Below are 18,222 nucleotides of genomic sequence, written 5' to 3'. Positions count from 1 at the left end.
AATAGAGAAACGAAGCTAACAGTGCAGAGCCCAACCAGCGTGGGCGGCTGAGAGCCGCTGCACAGGCCCGACCCCCCACGGCTGGCAACCTCAAACCTCTAAGCGCTTCCTGCAAGGGTGCAAGGATGGGTGAAGCCTGCTGGAGGTGGGGGCCAGGTCGTGGTGCTAACCCCCCACTAACTAGCTCTATAGTCTAAGTCAAAGCCATTTAAGAGGTCTGGGCCTCAGTTTTCCGTCTGTTATAGAAAGTGCAAGCACAGCACAGACGACTTCCTATAGGCCTTACGAAAAGGCTGCAAGAGTCTCTGCTGACCCTCCAGAGAACAGAGGACTAGATAATAAAGACTATAAGCTGGTCGAGGTCTTTTCTGTTTTTTGTTTTTTCTCGAGACGGAATTTCACTTTTGTCGCTCAGGATGGAGGGCAATGGCGTGATCTTCCCTCGCTGCAATGTCCACCTCTTAGGTTCAAGCAATTCTCCTATCTCAGCCTCCCGAGTAGTTGGGATTACAGGCACACACCACTGCGTCTGGCTAATTTTGTAATTTTAGTAGAGACAGGGTTTCTACATGTTGGTCGGGCTGGTCTGGAACTCCTGACCTCAGGTGATCTCCCGACCTCAATCCGCCCACCTTGGCGTCCCAAAGTGCTGGGATTACAGGCGTGAACCACCACACCTGGCTGCTGATCGAGTCTTAATATTTGACTCTGGAACAAAATCTGTTCTTCTACTGAGGAGACACCTCTTTCTAATAATGGCATTTTCGTCAGCAATTTAGAGCTTGAGAAGAAAACATTTGAGGAATACTGGAAACTTGGCTTTGTCAGTTGCTCATTAAGTGGGTGGCCTCAATTGTAACATGGGGTTAGTTATACTCATTTTGCCTGTCTCCACAGGGTTCTCATGAAGACAAGATCCAGTCCAATCTTTCTTTCAAAATCTAGAGAACTCACTAAGAAGCATGTACTGTGTCAGAAATCACAGACAAAAAACTGAGAAGAACCACAGTACTTGTCCTTAAAGGACTTTTATGGTTTAGAAAGGAAGAGGTTGATAATGTTAGTAAACATTTAATAGATCCATTCAAATGTTATTGATATAGTGAAAAATAGATATATAGAGTACAGCACAAAAGAAATATCAGTTCTAATGGGAGAAATGAATGCACTTTGAATGCTGAAAATGCATTTTAAAAGGATTTTAATGACATACAGTCCCCTTTAAGCACTGTTTTAGTTGCAAACCACAATTTGGAAATATTGCAGTTTTCTTTTTTGGGAGTTCAAAATATTTTTCGTTTTCTATAATGATTTCTTCTTTTATCCACGGATTATTTATGCTTTGTTAAATTTTGGAATATTTGGTGTTTTCCTGTATCTGTTGCTAGTTATTTCCAATTTAATTCTAGTGGGGCCAGGGAACATACTTGGTGTGATTTCTTCCTTTAGTTTTCCTGGTATAATCTCAGTCCTTTGACATTTATCCAAAATGTGCGCTATGGCCCAGCATGCAGTCTACCTCGGTGGATGCGGCATATGCACAAGGGAAGAATGAAGAATGTGTATTCTGAAGCTGGCCAGGTGCAATGTTCTAAAAACGTCAATTAAGTCATGGTGGCTATAGTATTCTTCAGAACATCTACGTCCTTGCTACTTTTTGTTGCTGTTGTTTGTTTTTGTCTAATTATTCTATCAACTGTTGAGGGAAAGTTCCTGCAATCTCCAACTGTGACTGGATTTCCCTCTTTAATTTTGTCACTCTCTATTTCATGGTTTTGAAGCTCTTGTCAGGTACATTTTTCTATGCCGTATTGGTTTTCTGCAACTGCTGTTACAAATTACCACAAACTGGGTAGTCTGTAACAACACACACTTACTATCTTAGAGTTTGTAAGATGATAGTAGGTCAGAAGTCAGACATCATCATCAGAAGTTCCACATGGGTCTCTCTTGCTCACCTTTCTCAGCTTCTAGACACTGGCCACATTGCTTTCTCACAGCCCCTCTGTCCATTTTCAAAGCATGAAGCATTGCTCCGACCCTTCCTCCACAGTGACATCTCTTTCTGACCACAGTGTGGAAAGGTTCTCTGCTTTTAAGGACTCATGTGATTAGACTGGACCCAATGGATAATCCAAGATAAACACCCCCATCTCCAGGTCTACAATTTTAATCACAACTGCAAAGTCCCTTTTGCCAGGTAAGGTAACACTTTACTGTTTCAGAGACAAGGTCTTCATCTGTCACCCAGGTTGGAGTACAGTGGTGTGATCATAGTTCACTGCAGCCTCAAACTCCTGGCTCAAGTGATCCTCCTACCTCATCTTCCTGAGTAGCTGGGACTATAGGCACACACCACCACGCCTGGCTAATTTAAAAACATTTTTAAATAAAGATGGGGTCTTGCTGTTTCCGAGGCTGGTCTCAAACTCCTGGCCTCAAGTGATTCTCCTGCTTTGGCCCACAAAGTGATAGGATTATAGGCGTGAGCCACCCTGCCCATCCCATGTAACATAGTTACAGGTTCTAGTGATTAGGGTGGGGTGATGGCATTACTCTGCCTACTACACATCCTTTCATTTGTATCTTTGTATTTAAAGTACCTCCTGTAGATAGTATGTGACTGAGTCTTGCATTTTCACCCAGTCTGACAATTTCTGACTTTTAATTAAGAGTATTTAGTCTATTTACATTTAGTTTATTGATACAGTTGGATATAGGTCTACTACTTTGCTATTGGTTTTCTGTTTGTCTCATCAATTTTTGGTTCCCCTGTTCTTCATTTCCTGTATTCTTGTGGGTAAACGAAATACTTTTCAGAATTCCATTTGAATTTCTCTATTGACTTTTTAGCTATACCCCTTTATTTTTTTAGAGGTCTTTTGAGGGATTACAACATACCTTCTTAACTTTACAAAGTACACTTAGAATTAATATCGTACCACTTCAGTAAAATGTTAAGAACTTCAGAATTACATAATTTCATTCTCCACTCCCAACCTTTATGGTATAGCTGTCATATGTGTTACACATTCAAAATACAATGTTATATATTTTTGTTTTAGACAGTCATATACGTATGCAGTTGACCCTTGAATAGCACATGCTTGACCTTCACAGGTCCATTATACTACTTCTTTCTTATTTTTTGGAGATGTAGTCTCACTCTGTTGCACAGGCCAAAATACAGAGGTGCAACAACAGCTCACTGCAGCCTCAACCTCCTGGGCTCAAGCGATCCTCCCATCTCAGCCTGCCAAAGAGCTGGAACTACAGGCATGTGTGACCACCACGTCTGACCCAGGTCCACTTGCACATGGAATTTCTTCTGCCTCTGCCATCCCTGAGACAGCAAGACCAACCCCTCCTTTTCTTCTTCATCTTCAGCCTACTCAATGTGAAGATGACAGGATGAAGAACTTTAAAATAACCCACTTCCGATTAATGACTAGTGAAATTAATGAAAATATATATTCACTTATAATTTTCTTAGTGACATTTTCTTTTCTCTAGCTTGCTTTATAATACAATGTATAATACATATAATATACAAAGTATGTATTAATCAACTTCTTATGTTATTGGTAAGGCCTCCCGTCAACAATAGGCTCTTAATAGTTAAATTCTGGGGATGCAAAAGTTTTATGTAGATTTTCAACTGTGCGAGGGGCCAGCACCCAACCCCCAAATTGTTAAACAGTCATGTGTGTGTACGTATTAAAGAAATAAAAGTCTTTTATATTTACTCATATATTTCTCTTTTCTGGTAATCTTTATCCATCCCTGAACACTTGAATTTGTTTTTTGCCTGAAGAACTTCCTTTAGCATTTCTTTTTTTATTCTTTTTTTTTTTTTTTTTTTGAGACAAGATCTTGCTCTGTTACCCAAGCTGGAGTGCAATGGTGTGATCTCGGCTCACTGCAACCTCTGCTTCCCAGGCTCAAATGATCCTCCTGCCTCAGCCTTCCCAGTAGCTGGGACTAAAGGCATGTGCCAGCTAATTTTTGTGTTTTTGTAGAGAAGGGGTTTTGCTATGTTGCTCTGACTGGTCTCAAACTCCTGGACTCAAGGGATCCACCCACCTCCGCCTCCTAAAGTGCTGGGATTACAGGCACAAGCTACTGCACCCGGCTTCCTTTAGCATTTCTTGTACAACAGGTAATTTGGCTATAAATTGTCTTAGTTTTCTTTTATCTGAAAACAATTTCTGTCTTCAAGCTTCAAAGCACTTTTTGTGAACAGAAAATACTGAGGGTTTTTTTTTGGTCTTTCAGCACTTTAAAGGTATTGTTTCACTGTCTTCTGGCCTCCACGGTTTCTGAGAAGTCAGCCATCACTCACATATAATGTATGCAATATATCCCTTTTCCTCTGGTCATTTTAACATTTTCTTTTTCTTTGGTTTTCAGCAGTGTGACTGACGGGTTTAGGTGTGGTTCTTTTTGCATTCATCTTGCTAGGGGTTCACTGAGATTCTCAGATACATAATTTAAGGTTTTTTTCACCAAATTTCAGAAATTTTGGTCATTATTTCCTCAATTGTTTTTCTTCTGTCTCACTATCTTTCTCCTCTTCCTTTGGCACTCCAAATACATGTATGTAGACCTCCTGATATTATCACAAGGCACTGGTAGTTCTTTTTAAAATTTTTCCCATTTTTCAGATTAGATATCTATTGATCTGTCTCCAAGTTAACCAACTTTTCTTCTGCATCTCTGATCCACTTTTAATCTCATCCAGTACATTTTTCATTTCATTTCCAGTAGTAGAATTTTCCCTGGCTTTTTAAAATTATTTCCATTTCTCTATTGGGGTTTCGTGTTTGTTCATTTTATCCACTTTTTACTTAAAGTCTGTGAACATATTTATTATGGCTAATTTGAAGAATGTGCCTGCTCGTTCCAACTTCAGGAGCATTTCAGGTTCTAACGACTGCTTTTCCCCCTTAAGTATACATGGTATTTTCTGACTCTATATGTCTACTGATTTACGATTGTATGTTAGATACTATATGACACATTCCAGAAAGTCTGGATTATGCTATCTTTCTTTAAAGATGTGAAGTCTGTTCTGGCAGGCAGGGAAATTACTGGCAGATCCTTTTGGTGCTACCAAGCTTGGTTCAAGTCCTTCTTCAGTTCTATTTTCATTTTGAACTTAGCCCTAGGGTATGCCCCCGTGACTCAAGAGCATAGTCCTAATCCTAAGGTGTGACCAACTGAATGGCTGAGGTATTCAGGGAGGTTTCTTCATTCAGGTTAAGCTAGATCTCCAACATCTCCCAGCACTGAATGACCTCTGGCATCATCATTCAGCTCTCGGCTCTATAGCACATCTCTGCCAGGCCTCATGAAGAGTCTCACTGCACATGCACAGCCAGCCCTTAGCCAACAATCCAAATGGAATCCTTACATAGAACTCTGCTGTCTTTGACCCTCCGCAGGGCTTCCATTTCTCTAGTTCCTGCCCTGCAAAGTCCAACTACCTCAGTGGCCTAGAATTCTGATGTCTGCCTCCTGAGCTGACTAAGATCACCTTTCCATTTGGGTTCCACCACTCCATCCCAAGACTAGACAGTGACTGCAGGCAGAAACCAGGGGCGGCTTCTCGTGGTGTTTCTTCTCTCAAGAATCAAAGTCCTATCCTATCTGTCCAATATCTGAAAATGGCAGGGATTTAATATGTTGTACCCTTTGTATATTCAGTTGCTTCACATATTTTATAGAGTTTCTTTTTTTTTTTTCACTCAAGACGTGCCATCTAGTAACATATTTTACAGAGTTTCATAGTTGTTTTTGTCAAGAGAGCAAGTCATTACCTTTATTCTGCCATGGCCAGAAGGAGAAGTCAATTCTAATTATTAAAGTACCAAACGGTATTCTTTTTCATTTCCTGAAGGTGCTAGCCTAAGAGTAAATATCTTCTCTGTGAGAAGGGCCTTTCAGTTTCACTCCTCACTGTCTCTGTCCTTTACAGGTTAGTACTGTCCTTTATCGGTTTCACTAGATAGGTAACAGGTAAGAATGAACCTTTTGTGGGTATTATTTTAACTCCATTGTCTAGCTTTAATAAAGCATTTGCGAAGAATTATGAAAAGAAGCAAAAAATATGGCAAGATTTCGGAGCAGGGTGCTGTGAGATAAGGATTCTAGATCTTGCTTTGTTACTGACAAACTGTATGTTTCTGGACACTCATGTCTCTACTTTTGACCCTGGCTTCTCCGGGTTGATGAAAAAAAGGGTCTTAAAAATAACCATGTACTCAGGCATGGGACCAAATCGACCCTAAATCGATTATGTCAGGGCAATAAAAAATGTTGGAAAGATAGAACAGGAACTGTTGGCACTTGTGAAGCACTTTAGTGAGCAAGTTAAGAAACATATCCTGTTTAAGGTAGCTTCTTACAATGTGATACCATGAATTAAGTTCAGCACCTGATATATTGATTAGGTAGTAGGTACAATGTAAGTGGTGATTGTATGAATAAGTATGCATGGATGAATACATGAATGAATGAATGAATGAATGAATGAGGAAGAAGGGCATTAACACTCACACAGGATGTCGATATTAAATCCTAAGGCATCTGACTTTGGATTTTGAAAACAGTAAATGCTCAATAAAGAACAACTGTGTTGACTTGAATTAAAAGATGTGCTTTCTGTTGGGCATGGTGGCTCACGCCTATAATCCCAGCGCTTTGGGAGCCTGAGGAGGGTGGATCATGACGTCAGGAGTTGAAGACAGCCTGGCCAACATGGTGAAACCCTGTCTCTACTAAAAATACAAACAATTAGCCAGGCGTGGTGGCAGGGGCCTGTAACCCCAGCTATTCAAGAGGCTAAGGCAGGAGAATTGCGTGAACCTTGGAGACAGGGGTTGTAGTGAGCTGAGACTGTGCCACTGCACTCCAGCCTGGGCGACAGAGCAAGACGCTGTCTCAAAAAAAAAAAAAAAAAAAAAAAAGATGTGCTTTCCACGTGTCCCGACTCTAACAGAAAGCAGAGTGGGCTGAAAATAAATCACAGAGCTATACTAGCAGATACTCTACTTAGGAGATCTAGTTGAAAAACTTGCTGTGGTGACTTAGGAAAGTCACCTTTCTTCTGTGGATTTTAGTTTTCTTTTCTGTAAACAGACTAATCTCACTTCTCTCCTTTCTTTCTCACTGGGATCTTTGGGAATGAAAGAGTCTTTGACTAGCCAGAAATGAATTATGTTTGTATAATAATGACATTTCATGAAAATTTGTGTTAAGAAGACAGGATGTTTTGATTACAAAGCCCTTGTGTCCTAGACAGTGTGGGGATTCCTCAAGGCCTTAGAAATAGAAATTCCATTTGACCCAGCAATCCCATTACTGGGTATATATATATCCAAAGGACTATAAATCGTTCTACTATAAGGACACATGCACACGAATGTTCATTGCAGCACTGTTTACAATAGCAAAGACCTGGAATCAACCCAAATGCCCATTGATGATAGACTGGATTGGGAAAATGTGGCACATATACACCATGGAATATTATGCAGCAATCAGAAATGATGAGTTTGTGTCCTTTGTAGGGACATGGATGAATCTGGAGAACATCATTCTCAGCAAACTGACACAAGAACAGAAAATGAAACACCGCATATTCTCACTCATAGGCGGGTGATGAAAAATGAGAACACATGGACACAGGGAGGGGAGTATTAAACACTGGGGTCTATTGGGGGGAAAAGGGGAGGGCCAGCGGGAAGGGGAGGTGGGGAGGGATAGCCTGGGGGGAAATGCCAAATGTGGGTGAAGGGGAGAAAGGAAGCAAAACACACTGCCATGTGTGTACCTATGCAACTGTCTTGCATGTTCTGCACATGTACCCCCAAACCTAAAATGCAATAAAAAATTAAAAAAAAAAAAAAAAGAAAAGAAAAAGAGGATAGAGAAATGGCTACACAAAATTAGTTACCGTCTCTAACCCATATTATGAAATCCTATTAACAATGCTGACCTAGGTAGGCTTTTTAAATATAGTATTTTACATGTGCTATCACTGAGTCCTAGAACCTCAACTATGGCTCCAAAAACCAGAATGGAAATTGGATCTGCCAGAGATTCTGTACTCTCAGCCACTTTGCTTGAGAGACATTTCTTTAAAAAGTTTACACTAAAATAGCTCAGCCAGCCACAAGATGCTAAAAGTGCCTCTTCCTTTAGTTCACGCACATAGTTCAGTTCCAGCTCTTGCTGATAGGGCCTGCCTAAGCCTGCCTACTCTGTAAAGTCCAACCGTTTCTCATACCAGAGGGAAGACATGAAGAAAAAACCAACTCGGGTAAAAAAAAACAAACTCCAAATCATCTTTTTGCAGTCTGAGAACTGTCCTCAGAAAATGTTTTATTTCCAGAGTTACAGCCTCTGGAAAGAAAGTATAAATGGGCCAAATAAAGAAACCCAGATGTCAGCTGAGCAATCTCTTAGTGGGAATGTAATATGGCTCTTCACTGGTATCTGTGACCTTAGACTTCAGTGGACGTGGTGTTCACAAGGACACTATGCTACATAGAATCTTTCTCCATATACATCTTTCATCATATAAAGGAAGAAGAAAGTAAAGGGGAAAGGTAAAATCCCACCACCAGACTCCTGGGAGTGGGAAATGTAGTTTCTTGCACATGCCCTGGTGGTTCAGGCTCCTGTGTCTTTGTACACACAATTGTCCTCACTTCCTGAAACCTCTTACTCCATCTACAGGCAAACTTAGGTTTGCCCTTCAAGACCCAGTTTACCTATATCTGCTTTAATGAAGCATTTACTGATCCCCCAGGATAGAGAAAATTATTCCTGCAGCTGTGCTATGTCTGTATTTTGAAATGTTATCAATTTATTTGTCTCATAGCATTACCTTTTAGGAAGGGACTATCATTTTTTATTTGTCTTTTTAATCAATTGTGGACAGCACAATTCTTGGTACATGGTGTGTGTTCAGAATCTTTGTTAAGCTCTTTTGCTTGAAAGGACTAGGACTCAAGAAGTGCACAAATCACTAGTGGTATGAAGAAGGGGCAGATAGGGTCTTGTTTTTTTCAAGCCTAGAGTTTGTTGCGCCTAGCCTGTAATACCAGGCCACCCTGCCCTGAGGTCCTCCCTTCCAACCACACTCCTGGCTAAACTCATCTGTAGAAGTAGACCGTATATACTAGCCAAGGCAACTGAATATTTTAAGAAAACCAATATTAACTCCCAGGAGAAAATTAAAACATCTCTGAGAAATGCAAGTACCATAAAAGAAAAACTTAAAAGACAGATAACAAATGAAGCAACCTCTACCATGGGAAATAGAATTCTAAAAAAATCCAGTAAGTACAATAAACGTCTTTAGAGACAAAAGGGAAGATACTTAAAACATTAAGTGAGAATAAGCTGTAAGGAAGAACAACCAAGCAATTTTTTAGTATAAAAATATAATTGCTGAAATAGAGAACTCAACAAATATGCTCAGCAGAAGAAGAGACAAAGATGAGAAACTGAGAATTAGGTAAAAGAACTGACCCAAAAACATCAGGTAGGGAAAAAGAGACAGGGAGGACAGAAGTATTGATTTCTGTGTAAAAGGCATCTCAGACGCAAAAAAAAAAAAAAAAAGAGATGAAATAACAGAATTTTGCAGAATTCAAGATGTAAGAGGTCAGACTGAAAGAGTCAAGAGGGTGTCAAATAAAACAGATAAGAAAACAACACACACATACCCCACTGATTACAATATCTAAAAACATCAGAGACAGAGAAAATTCTAAAAGCTTTCCTCATAAAACCAAGTCACCTACAAAACAACACAAATCAGACCAGACTTCTACACCTCAACTAGGGTAAAACAATGGGATGCTGTCTTCAGAATGCTGGCAGAAACAAATTTTTGAATCTTACATGTCATTCCATACCAATCTAAACTACCATACACATATAAGGAGAATATAAATATATTTTAGGCATACAAGATTTCAGAAAGTTTTCCAGGTATAGACCTTCTTTGGAAATAGTTTACTGTATATATTCTATTTAAAAAATTTACCTAGGAATAAATAACAGGGTAAGAAAAGTGGGAGCACACACTTGACTACTATTAAGCCACGAGGAGGGAATGAAGTCCTGACATGCTACAACAGATAGACCCTGAAAAACATCAAGCCAGTGAAAAAAGCGAGACAAGAAAGTCCACGTATTATATCATTACATTTATATGAGACACAGAATAGACAGATTTAAAGAGACAGGAGAGGAGTGCAATGGCACGATCTCGGCTCACTGCATCCTCTGCCTCCTGGGTTTAAGCAATTCTCCTGCCTCAGCCACCCAGGTAGCTGAGATTACAGGCATGTGCCACCGTGCCCAGCTAATCTGTATTTTTAGTGGAGATGGGGTTTTACCATGTTGGTCAGGCTGGTCTCAAAATCCTGACCTCAGGTGATCTGCCTGGCTTGGCCTCCCAAAGTGCTGGGATTACAGACATGAGCCACCACTCCTGGCCAGGACACAGATTAGTGGTTGTCACAGACACAAAGAGGTTAGTGCCATTGAAATAAAAGTTTAATGTCATTCACAGTTCCCCACAAAATGAGAGGCAAGGCACAATATGAAGGGCCACGGGGGAAGCACCAGAGTCAATGAGGAGATAGAAAGGATCAAGGGGAAGGCACAGGCCCCAACTCTTACTGGGGCTTCCACAGGGAAGGCAAGGCAGGCAGGATAAATGGCTTAGAAGAGGCTGTAACTGAGTAATTCTAGCAGGCTTTGGGGCCTAGAAGGTGTCCCTAGTTGTCTGGGACCTGGCTCTGGGTTAATTTAGAGCAGGGGGAATATTAGCTTGGTGTGTGAGCATCAATAAAGGAAGTGGCTGGGATATGGACTCAGGACTGGTTGGTTTGTATATGAAAGACAGACTCACCAACAAAAGCTTCTTACCGTCTCTAGGAATTAGCTAACCCTGGGAGGAGCAGTCTCTTCCCCAGCCAATAAGGCTCCACAAAGATATCAAAACATAAAATATAAAAACTATGATTGATACAGAGTGAGGGAAGAGACTGATTAAAGAATATGGAGCTTCCTTCTGTGATAAAAGGAAACATGCAAGGGGGGCTGGGCACGGTGGCTCATGCCTGTAATCTCAGCACTTTGATAGACTGAGGCAGGAGGATTGGATTGCTTGAGCCCAGGAGTTTGAGACCAGCCTGGGCAACATGGGTGAAACCCTGTCTTTCTAAAAAAAAATACAAAAATTAGCTGGGTGCAGTAGTGTGTGCCCATAGTCACAGCTATTCAGGAAGCTGAGATGGGAGAATCACTTGAACCTTGGTGATAAAAATGTTTAAAAACTAGATAAAGGTGGTGGTTACACAGCCACAATTTTACAGTATGCAATTCAGTGGTTTAGTACATTCACACTAAAACACAAATATAATAAAGTTTCTTATTGCCTAAGGTTTAATTGTTTGAATAAGCAATGATAATCGATTACTATTTTTAAGTAAAATATCCATAACTTTGCTCAAAAATTCCAGATACAACAACTTTTGTATATGTATGGGGTGTTACTCTATGAAGAACATAAGTCGGTAAGAGTATATTAAAGACTGAAGGAAGCTGCAGACATTTATCATCTTTAAAACAATGATAAACAAAAATATGCATAAGCATGGGTCACATTAAGGGAGGAGTAGGCATGAGGAGACTAAAAATAGAACCTATTGTTTTCCACTCAGTTGAAGTAATGTAATATATAAATTTGAAGGTGGAATGAGAAAAAGCATGAAAAATGGAAGATATAGAATAAGACAGCAGAAATAAAAGCTATTATGTTGGCCTTCCTTTTTTTTTCTTTTGTTTGCTTGTGTACTGCTATGGACTGTGTCCCCCAAAATTCATATGTTGAAACCCTAACCCTCAATGTGACTATAATTGGAGACAGAGCCTATAGAAAGGCAATTAAAGTTAAATGAGGTCCTAAGGGTAGGGCCCTGGATTGACAGGATTAGTGTTTTTATATGAAGAGATGCCAGAATAAGTGCATGCTCTTGAGTGCACTCCCTCTCTCTTTCTCTCTGCCAGGTGATCATCTAAAAGCCCGGAAGAGTTTCCTCACCGGAAACTGACTTGATCAGCATCTTCATCTTGGATTTCCCAGCCTCCAGAACTGTGAGAAAATAAATGTCTGGTTTAAACCACTTAGTCTATGGTATTTTGTTACAGCAGCCCAAGCAGACTAATACACATACCTTCTAAAAGTATTTAGAAAACCTATGTATCCTGCATTTCTTCCTTTCTTTTTTTTTTTTGTTGCCCAGGCTGGAGTGCAGTGGTTCAGTATCTGCTCACTGGAACCTCTGCCTCCTGGGTTCAAGTGATTCTCCCACCTCAGCCTCCCGAGTAGCTGGGGCTACAGATGCACACCACCACGCCTGGCTAATTTTTGTTATTTTTTGGTAGGAACAGGGTTTTACCATGTTGCCCAGGCTGGTCTTGAACTCCTGGGCTGAAGCAATCCTCCTGCCTTGGCCTCCCAAAGTGCTGGGATTACAGGTGTGAGCCACCGTGCCTGGCCTCTTCTGCATATTTTTAAGGTGACATCTACAATTCTTTCAAGGTAAATTTAAATGATTGCAAAAAGATGTAATATTTAGAAACATTATATATGGCATGCATGCACTAAATATATTAAATTTATAAATGTCATATAATATGTGAGTGTAAGCTCTTTCATAATTTACAAAAAAAGTCTGACATAAAACTTAATTAGCAAAGCCTGTCTGCTCTGTCAACCATTCAGGCGAATCAGATTTACTTTCTGTCAGAAAAAGTTTGACCTTATTTTCAACTCAGACATGCTACACACATCACAGTGAAAGCATAGCACTTCGGGATTCTTAGTTTTAAAACCAACTACCAGATAGGTAAGGCATGGGGATGTTGGTAGCCTGGAAGACAAAAGACCTGCCTTTCCGTTATTTTTTACAGAGACCTTTGCTTTGTTCTTAGGAGACTCTCCTTTAGGGCCAATGAGTTCTCAAATCATTCCTGTTTGGTCCACCGAGGTATTATGTCCTGAGGTAAGGTAAGGAATCACTATAAAATTTGGAAGGGGTTGGTGGTATGCCTTTCTTCTGTACAGTGAGAGGAGAAACCATGAAAGCTGGTATGAGAAAGGAGAAGCAGCACACAGGCACATTTCCTAACAGATCAACATTGGCCTGGAATACACACAGACGTGAGAAATCAGGGAATTGGCTGATTTCTTCCCTCACCAATTTATCCCCAGGAAGTCTTTATGTACCCCCGGGAATAAAATGCCGCAGTTTGAAGACTGCTATGCCAATGTAATAGTAATGACCGTAGTATAAACAGGTTACCGGTCAAGAGACAGGAATTGTTAGATTGAATAAAAAACAAGAACCAGCGTTACACAGTCTGCACAAAGTAGCGAAAACGAATGCTCAAGACTGAAAAATAAAGAGATGGAAAAGTTATAAAGCTCTTGTAAGTAAAAAGAAAATCAAATTAGCAATTTTAATATGAGACAGATAGAATTTAAGGAGAAAAAGAGACTAAGAAACCAGGAGAATATTATACAGTAGTCACCTTCATCCATGGAGGAGTATGTTGCAAGAACCCCAACGGAGGCCTGGAAGCGTGGCAGTGCTGAACCCTATGTATACACCATAAGCAACGGTAGATCGAATGACTGAGACAAGCAGGTAGTGTGGACAGTGTGGATAGGCTGGACAGAGAGATTATTAATGTCCAGTCAGGATGGAGCAGGGCATTGTAAGATTTCATCATGCTACTCAGAATGGCCTACAATTTAAAATTTACAAATTGTTTATTTCTGGAAATTTCCACTAAATTTTTCTGAACCAAAGTTGACCTCAGGTAACTGAAACAGTGAAAAGCAAAACTTCAGATTAGGCAGGGGGAACCACTGTATGCTAGTAAAAATAATAAGGTTGGGTGCGGTGGCTCATGCTTGTCATCTCAGCACTTTGGGAAGCTGAGGTGAGTTGATCACTTGAGGCCAGGAGTTCAACACCAGCCTGGGTAACATAGTGGGACCACCCATCTCTTAAAAAATTTTTTTTTAAATTAGCTGGGCATGGTGGTGCCTGTGAGTAGTCCTAGCTACTTGGGAGGCTGAAGTGAGAGGACTACTTGAGCCTGGGAGGTCGAGGTTACAGTGAGCTATAATCCTAACACTTCACTTCAGCCTGGGCGACAAGAGCGAGACTCAGTCTCAAAAAAAAAAAAATGGCACATACTCAAATAATATAGCATTATGGAGAGAAATAAACAACTGCAGCCAAGATTTAAAAAATATCAATTATTAGATATTTTTAAAAATAAATTTTTAAAAAGGAACTGTTAACTCCCCACTGAGATACCTCCTGTTGACATTTCTTTAAAAGTTATATATGTTTAAAGATAGAAAACTCAAAGTACAGGAAGATACGGAAGGTAAATTAAAGCTCCTCTCCTTTCCCTGATCATCTCTTCCCCAAAGATAACCACTGTTAACACTGGAAAAAAGTGTTTTTACGAGGTATGAGGCGGGGATTTACAATTCTTATTTATGGCAGTCCACTGTTGCTTCCTTCATACTTGTGTCCCCTTGAGTGAGGATCAACTAACACAAATCCTGCTTTGTAAAGCGGGGGAAACATATACAACTTAATGTCTGAAAAAGTGATGCAAACATGCTATAACACAGATGAACCTTGAAAACATTAGGCTAAGTTGTCTGATTCATTGTACACGATATGTCCAGAAGGGGCAAATCCATAGGGAAAAACGTAGGCTGGGGTTGCCTACGGCTGGTGAGGAGACGCTGGCGAAGACTGGAGACTGGCTACTAATGGGTAGAATATCCTTTTGGGGTGATAAAAATGTTCTAAAATTAATTGTGGTGATGGTTGCAAAACTTTGTGAATATACTAAAAACAACTGAATTGTGTACTTTCAAAGGGTGAATTTTATAGTATGTAAATTATATCTCAATAAAGCTATCATTTTAAAAATGTCCCAAATGCAGACTGAAAATATAAATGCTTCTAACTGGGTTATGACGTAACACAATTTTGAGACTCTTAAAGAAAACCATCCCATCATTCTGACTCATATCAGAAACAATACTCAGTAGAAAGGACTGTATCCAGGGTGATAATTCTCAAGTTATTTCAGCTGTCGAGAGTAAAAAGACAATAAAATGAATCAAGGGCACTTCTTCCCTCGCAGTTGCAGTACTTGTGCTCTTCAGATTTCCAGGCCATTCCTGTGAACTTGAACTACGCCAACATGCTTTGAGGCAAGCCTATCAACTTGATCTGAGAACTGTTTCTTTCCCAAGCTATATATTTCCAAATCTGCTTTCTTTCAATGATTTCCAATGGTTATAAAGAACATTTAAAGAAAAATAGGACACATTAGCTAGATTTGGTTAATTACAAATCAAATATATCCAAAGGAACATAATAATGCAAAACCACTTCACCGCTTAAATATTACTGGTGTTTTTGTTTCTCAGACTTTTTTGCTTGGTTTGGTTTTGCTTTTATTTCATTTCCATGAATGTAACACCTGTATAGATTGTAATCACCACAACTGGAAGGCAGTAGAGTGCCATCATCCACCCCAAGCTTCCCCAGCTCTCCCTTTGTTGTCATACCTGACCCACTCATTCCCAGCAGACACTGATCTGTTCCTTAATAGTTTTGTCTTTAGGAAAATGTCATATTAATAGAATCATGTAACATGTAACCTTTTATGACTTCTTAGGCCTCCTTTACTCGGTGTAATGCCTCTGACATTCACCTGAGCTATTGTGTTTATTAGTAATTATCTCCTTTTGTTTTTGCAGAGTAGTGTTCTGTTGTATGGATGTATTACAAGTTGTTTAGCCATTTAATCAAAGGACATTTGGGTTGTTCACCGTTTTTGGCAATGGTCATGAATGTAAGTTTTCATTTCCATAGGCCAAATATGTAGGATTGCTGGGTTACACGTTAACTATATGTAACGCTTCATAAGGAACTGGGAAACTGCTTTTCAGAGTAGCTGTGCCATTCTGTATTCCTTCTGGCAGTGTAGGAGAGTTGCTGCTCTGGACCCCCAAAGGCACTGTCAGTATTTTCTCTGTCTCAGCCAGTCTAGTAAGTACATATGATATCCTAATTTTAATCTGTATTTCTCTAATGATTAATGATGCTGTGCATCTTCTCTTGTGCTTATTTGCCATCTGCATATCCTCTTCGATGAAGTGTCTAAGTCTTGTGCCCAACTGAAAAACTGGGTTGCTTTCTTACAGTTAAGTTTTGAGAGTTCTTTGTATATTCTGAAGACAAGCCCTTTGTATTTGTAAGTATTTTCTCCAAGTGTGTCTCTTGTCTTTTCATTCTTATAAAAGTATCTTTCATAGAATAATAGTTTTTAATTCTGATGAAGTCAAAATTTATCTTTTTGATGAAGTTCAATTTATCCTTTTTCATTTACGAATAGTGCTTTTGCTGTCATGTCTAAGAAGCTATTCCCTGAATCCCAGGTCATGAAGTCTGTCTCAAGTTTTCTTCCACAAGTTTTATAGTTGTAGATTTTATATTCAGATTTATGACTCATTTTGAAGTAACTTTTGTATAATATGTGAGGATTACTTCAAAATTCACTTCTTTTTGCATACTGTGTCCAATTATTCCAGCACCACTTGCTGAAAAGGCTATACTTTTTCCACTGCATGAACTTTCTACCTTTGTCAAATTCAACTTGGCATTTTTGTTGGGATCTATTTCTGGACTTTCTACCCACATAATCTCTCCATAAGTTATCTTGCAAAAACACCAGGCTAACTCAGAATCTGAATAATGAACACTGGTTGGGTACCTGGCTTAGGCTGTGATATAGGTTGTGGAATGTGTAACCTAGGCTACACAAATGAAGTCTTTAGATCAGTTTTTGATATTGCAGTATAAGAAAGGCACTGCCAACCTGGAGGCATTCCTCGATGGTAACTAACATCATAGAAATCATAACATCTGACCACTGGGTGAGGAAAACAGGGCTCTCTGTCCTAGAGTGATGAAATGAGAGTGTGAACTCTGACTCTGGATCTGTGCAATGAAGCTCAGTAAAAGAAAGAATCCTTCTATGTGATCCCTAGGGAGATGATTATGACCAATGAACCAGGCACTGTGCTTGGGTACGGAGAAGTCCATAGACAGATAGGCTATGCTTCCTGCTTTCAGAGGGGGAAATCTACAGGAAAAACTATTTTGGTTTGACATTGGCCATCTAGCCAATGGTAACTATAGTGCCTGTCTGCTTTAGGTAAGAGACTGGATCAAATGACTGGCTTTGACTCTGAGCTGTAACTGTTTTGTTAGGGCTCTGTTTTTCAAATTAAACCCAAGGACAGTTTCTGTCCTTGGGTTTAATGGCTTCATGAAGAAACTAGGCTCATGTAAAAAAAAAAAAAAAAAAGAGATCTGCCCAAGATTTCAAAATACTTACTCCATAACTGAGTTTAGAAACCAACCCTTCTAATGTTTAGTCCAGGCCTCCTTTCTATTATTTGTCAAAATTCTTTTTTTTTTTTTGGTGGGTGGGTGGGGGGCAGGGAGGAAGGTCTAGCCCTGTTGCCCAGGCTGGAGTGCACTGGCATCATCTTGGCTCATTGCAACCTCCGCTTCCCAGGCTCAAGCAACCCTCACACCTCAGACTCCCAGGTAGCTGGGATAACAGGCATGTGCCAACACATGCAGCTACATTTTTGTTATTTTTGTAGAGACAGGGTTTCGTTATGTTGGCCAGGCTGGTCTTGAACTCGTGAGCTCAAGTGATCTGCCCACTTGGGCCTCCCAAAGTGTTGGGATTACAAGTGTTAGCCACCTCACCAGGCCTATTTGTCAAAATTCTTAATCCACACTGTGTTTGCTAAAGAATAAATAACCCAGCCAGGCGCAGTGGCTCACGCCGGATGTAATCCCAGAACTTTGGGAGGCCAAGGCGGGCGGATCAGGAGGTCAGGAGATGGAGACCATCCTGGCCAACATGGTGAAACCCTGTCTCTACTAAAAATACAAAAATTACCTGGGCATGGTAGTGCATGCCTGTAGTCCCAGCTACTTGGGAGGCTGAGGCAAGAGAATCGCTTGAACCTGGGGGTGGAGGTTGCAGTGAACCAAGATCACGTCATGGCAC

The 18,222-nt window shown here is 40.2% G+C and overlaps 1 protein-coding gene across 5 annotated transcripts in view; it reads right to left on the bottom strand.

Annotated features, from left to right (window-relative positions):
* Positions 1 to 18,222, bottom strand: part of EVL (Enah/Vasp-like) — a 194,301-nt gene that overhangs the window by 82,657 nt on the left and 93,422 nt on the right. The gene's annotated exons all lie outside the window — the stretch shown is intronic.

This window comes from Callithrix jacchus, chromosome 8 (genome assembly GCF_049354715.1).
Source record: "Callithrix jacchus isolate 240 chromosome 8, calJac240_pri, whole genome shotgun sequence".
Lineage (NCBI taxonomy): Eukaryota > Metazoa > Chordata > Mammalia > Primates > Cebidae > Callithrix > Callithrix jacchus.
Note: the sequence above shows the minus strand (reverse complement) of the source record. Positions and strands in the feature narration are given on the sequence as shown.